The sequence below is a fragment of the Amphiura filiformis genome, unplaced genomic scaffold (assembly GCF_039555335.1).
Source record: "Amphiura filiformis unplaced genomic scaffold, Afil_fr2py scaffold_33, whole genome shotgun sequence".
Taxonomy (NCBI): domain Eukaryota; kingdom Metazoa; phylum Echinodermata; class Ophiuroidea; order Amphilepidida; family Amphiuridae; genus Amphiura; species Amphiura filiformis.
This window is the reverse complement of record NW_027305497.1, coordinates 883,514-889,513: the sequence shown is the minus strand read 5'-3', so window position 1 is coordinate 889,513 and position 6,000 is coordinate 883,514.

Sequence of the window (6,000 nt, the reverse complement as noted above, 5' to 3'; positions counted from 1 at the left end):
CGAGATAATTTCCGAACAAATATTTTTAACATCCCAAAAAAATATTTTTACCATGTCACTTCAGGGGCTCCGTAGAGGATAATGGTGAGGATGTTGCCATTTTTGACGACTTCTGACTTTTGGTAAGCCCAAAATGAATCAATAAAATCGTGTTTAAGATGTTTGTGGGGATATTTGGGCGGGATTACAACAATTTAGAAAATAAATAGACACTTCTGGGTTGGGTATTATAGATTCTATAGAATATAAGTATGATATATTTTCGATGGTAAATATATTTTCACTTTCAAAGTTAGTAGTTTTCATAATTGCAATTTGTTAATATTATATAAAAAGCACATATAAATATATAATTGAATATAAAAATACAAAAACCACCTAAGTCCATACTTAAACCAAATTGAGTTAAGCTTGGGAAAGTGTTCCTTTACATAGGCCCTGAACAACTCAAATTCATCCTCTGTGTCTATTGAGCATGTGAAAAATAGCATGTATGAAAGAATCACCCAATTCCATGATTTGAGTCTTGTAACACATTGATTAAAATCCAGTATGTATAAAAGTCCACTTGTAACACATTCATTGCTAGAGAGTGACTTTTGAAAAAAAATGGGTTTAATAAAGGAAAGTGTGTGGTTTATATTACATGGCAGAATGCTTATCAACATTATACATACCTGTGCGCTTTATTTTGTATTATCTTACTAGTGGTAATCTCATTCTAACATTGTTGTTTTTGTATATGATTCAAACAACCACCTAAGTCCAAAATTTAAAATGAACCCCACGAAGTCCCTGAAATGCTAATCGTCATACCTAATACAGGTTAATCCACTCATTTGCACGTAAAACTTACCATATTGACCAGGTAAATCTAACTGAAGGAATTAAAATGATACACGGGTTTTTCTCTCAAAATCACTTCCCATGGACTTAGGTGGCTTTTGTATTCATGTATTCAATTGTAAGAATATGGGATCATTTTGAAAATTAATAATTGCGAAACGCCGGCGGTAGAGATCAGCAATAAATGTGTATTTCAGGAATTGCCGCGATTCCTGCAGTAGTTTTTATGAATCGAACACAATAGCGGATACAATAGAGAATTCAATATAACTCTATTACGGGTAAATAAACCTCGTCGCGCTGCTAAATTTCACTTTCTTATTTTTCATTAACTAACCGTTATTTCATTAACTGACCGTTATTTTTAAAACTTTGGAAAACCTCGACCGAGGTTTTTAATTAAACTAGCATTAAAAAAAAAACATCTTAAATATTCATAATAATCAATGGTAAACGGTTTTAAAGACAGCTTTACAACAGAAACATTTGGCCCAACTTTAGGATGCTAACATGTTTCAAATCCAAAAAGGTGCCAAAAATGAAAACCAAAATGGCCGCTAATGTAAATTTTTTCATACTAAAGGTGACTTTAAAACTGCATATTTTTAAAATATCAATGGAATATAGCTTTAGGGGCTAAAACAGGCATTTGTAACCAAATTGTGTCATTCATAATGAGGTCCAAACTGGCCACCAAAATACTCAAAAGCTTTGAAAAAATGATTTGGCTGCCATTTGAATTTGCCTCCTGTGAATACATACATACATACATACATACATAAACAACATTTAATAAGGCGCCTTTCCAACTTGATCAAAGCGCCGTAAAAACAAAGCAATAACAAAAACAGAGTCAATACGATGGATAAAATGAGACTTCAAAACTTTCTTGAAACTAGGCAGTGTGCATGCCTCCCTGATGGTTCTTGGGAGGCTGTTCCAGAGTGTGGGTGCCGAAACATAAAACGATTTATCACCAATGCGATTTTTCCCGACATGGCCCATTCCATGTCAACTCCAGGATGTGCACCGCAGCACCTCTTCAATTTTTTCTTTTTCTGTGTGGTGGTAGATATTGATGAGAAAGTAAAATCCCGAAAATTTGAGCTTCATACTCCATTTCGTTTTCCCGTGGCATCAATTTGAAATTTAGAAAAAAAAAAAAAAAAAATGTGTCGCAACGCGAAAGACGATGTTGGAGGTCCATGAATGTATAAAGGGAACCATTTACAACTTTGAAAAGTATGTATCCTGGGGTACTTATTTGTGTAGAATTCTAATCTGGCATCAGAAAACTTGTAACTCCTTTACTTTAAAATATATAGGGCCCTGAAAATGCAACTTCGTCCATCCAGGACCATTTTGGGGGTCAAAACTCAAAAGTAAAAATAATTTTATTGTCCATTTTTTTGCTAGTCAGAGCCCTTTGGTAGGACATTACTCTTAACCAATATTGAGCCTATTAGAATATTTTTAGCTGAGATATTACCCATGCAAAACCCCAATTGTACATTTTTGTACATTTTGACCCCCCTGAAAACCAATGTCAGGCATTTTGATCCACCATCAACTTCAGGTATGTTGAAAATATGTCCTTGGACACAGATATTGGCTTTGGGACTCGATTCAACACATGTAAGGTTTGCATTCTCCAGATATTGGCTTTGAGGACTCGATGGTTGAACTCATCAGTAAGGTTGTGCATTCTCGACATAGAGTTTTAAGTCATTATACAAATTTCAAATTGATGTACAAAACTCGAAATGGAGTATGAAGCTCAAATTTTCTGATGAATTTTACTTGAATCATCAATATCTACCACCACACAGATTTCAAAATGCCACGGGAAAAGAAAATTGAAGCTCAAAGGTATCTGAAAAAATTGAAGAGCTGCGGTGCACATCCCTGAGTTGACATGGAATGGGTCACATGAGCAGTGAGAAGCGTAGTATCAGAAGATGAACGTGTCATGGGTCCTGTAGCAGGTTTGACTTTATGAGTGAGAAAGTTTGTGAGATAAACTGGTGCATTACCTGAAGACATTTAAAAAACATACATGCATATCTTGAATTTGATGCGCTCCCGTATGGGCAGCCAGTGTACAGTGTCCAGGAGAGGTGATGGGTTATCACGTCTGTCAGCACAGAAAATAAGTTTAGCGGCTTTGTTTAGGAGAGATTGTAAACGGTCCAGATCCTTTGATTTGGCTCCATACAGGAGTGCATTGTCATAGTCCAGGCGCGAGCAGGCGGTGATGGAAGCGATATCGCAAATTTTGAGGTCGCCATTGGATTAACACATAAACATGAAATCTTCACAAACAATTCTAAATTTGTTATGTAGTGTCAAAGCAAAATTATCTTACTCTAAAACCGTCGGGGTTCTACAAAGTACCCCACTGCAAGTATGTTAATTCCATTTGTAATTGCTGACCGTGTATTTTGAATGGGACTGTCAGTCCTGTATCTTCGCCAGCCTCGTACGTCACGTGTTGCGCTTCCTATGCCGCCTGGGCGCGAGAGAATAAGACAGCGAACGACATGATGTTTTGTGCACACCGTCATCGTCCCTATATCTTCGTGTCAAAAATTGCCGTGATAGTACGATGAATCCTCACGTTTTTCAACAGCTACGCATGGTGATTTTGTTCGAGATAGGCCGAGCGACTCAGGCTAAGCATACAATGTGAGATTTTGAGAGTCTGCCACACTGTTTCTATTATGTTTTTACGATTTTCGCATGATCAGATATGGCTGGCCGTAACCGCCACAACGTGTAGCTGCTACGCGTAGCTTACTTTTCGCTTCGCGGAGCTAAATTGACCAATCATGTTAGATCTTTTCATTACGCGGAGCCAGTGGATGCATCCTCGTTCCAGCGAGAGAAAACTCTTGCCAAAATTAATGTTTACTATGTGGATTTTAAATGAATCGAATGTAAATAAACCACAAACAGTTGTACAGGATCAATACCATTGTTTGATTAGTGTATAGTCAATGTTACCTTGCATGCATGTGTCATGTGTGTGGCGTGTTTGTTTGTTTGTTTGTCTACTGTGTCAGGCCAGGATCACTGACACCCACGGTACTGATACTGTGAATGTTGTTGACTTTAAAATAATCATGATGCAGTCATGTCTACAGTAGAATTCACCACGACCTTTGAAGGACTTAAACCCCATTAAAAGCTATTAAACCAAGATAACACTCAATGAAAACAGCTCAACTATGTTACATCAGATCTTCTCTGGTTAAATACACACTGCACTTGTGTCTGTTTTACCTGTGCGATGAGCAATGAGCTGGTATTATAGTTTCAGTTGGGTGAATGAGTATAAAGCGAACGCAAGGTAACAATACTGAGTGGGCTTTTGTTTACGAAATGAGACAATAGTCTGCTTATTGTTAACCAGCGTTCTTGAAAATGAGAAGCATAATGGTTTGCAGACTTAACACGGTTTAGAAATAATTTCTTCATATTTTTTGGTGTTATCTGTCGTTTACATATCCTTCCTAAAACACAAAAGTACCAATATTTTCAAACACCTAAATTAGCTAAAAATTTAGGAAATGTTACAAAACTATATGTTCTAGAATTTCAGAGAATACTTTAAATATTGGCTGGTTATTTTTTACACAGTGACGTCAACAAAGCAATGGCCTATACTTCTAACATACACTATTTGTAGAGGTCACGCGTCAATGGTGAGCGCACTGAGTATTGTGTATAGGAAAACGGACAGTAACTACAGTATGTACGGCCTACTACTAGTATATAAAGTAAATCCGAACTGGTTTTCTGAAGGTCGAATTCCGCAGGCCACGCCGCGCAAGATGTACAAATTAGCTCGCGGCGATACACTGCAGATCGCAGAATTGTGTGCATGGTTTACCACCACTCTGCCTAGCTATATAGTTATGTACAATACTGTATGAGTTTCTTATGAGTGCATGTCCATCTTAATAATAAGTCGGTTGGTACTTTTCATAAGCTACTTTTTGAATCATAACTTTCGTGACCGAGGATATCTTGCAAAGCTCGTCTGGCAAATTCTTAATGAATAAATTCGCTTCACGTAATGAGTAAGTCGTACTTGATTGGTCAGTTTTACCTCCGAGTAATGAAAAACTCTAACATGATTGGTCAATTTGGCTCCACGGAGCAAAAACTCAGCTACGCGTAGCAGCTCCACGTTGTGGCTGTTGCGGCCTACCATATCAGTATCCCATATGATATTTCTATTGCAAGAAAAGTTTATTTGTTGTCAGGTAAATCACAGGTTTTAGTTTAAATACACTAACTGGAAATTAAATTCACTAATTAGTGAGGACCGGTATTTTGCTGTGGATATGTTTAACTACAATTTTGATGTAAAACATTTGAAATCCGCTGTAAAAATTGTGATAATATTCAACTCTTTGAGAAAATAATTATATAAAGGAATCCAGGTGCAATACAATGTACATTATTGACACATATCACTCTCTTTATCTACGTCAATAATGGAATAATCGATTTCAATCGAATTGAATACATTGCTCCATTTTGAGTTTGTAGTTGACTACTGAGCGACCTAAGCGATCGATTGCTAGCCAATCAGATAGAACTCCTTTTCTTGCGTTCGGTGAAATACCACTCGCCCGTCGCTCACCAACGGAGTATTAAATGTATATTTATCGTATAGGGCGTCGACACTGTGTTGTGTCCTGATCAAGATATTTAGCGATGCGACGAATGTTCCGTAAGTGAAAGTTGACAGAAGAAATAAGACTGTTGATGTGCTTAGTCATGGACATATGATCGTCGAAAATCATCCCCAGATTGCGCACGGAAGTGCTGGGTTTAATCCGTTCATTACCAACTTTGAGTTCAACAGGAGAGAGTTTGTTCAGTCCTTGGGTGGTTCCAGCAATGAAAAATTCAGTTTTACTGTGATTGAGTCTTAATTTATTCACAGTCATCCAATTGCTGAGTTCGGTGATACACAGTTCAAGTTTTGAAAGAGCAGTATGACATGCCTCTGGTATTCTAGGGTCGAAAGAAATATACAATTGAGTGCCATCAGCATAAACATGGAAACTAAGTCCATGTTTACGTATGATATTACCAACAGGAGATGTGTATAAAATAAAACCCAACGGGCTCTCTAAATAG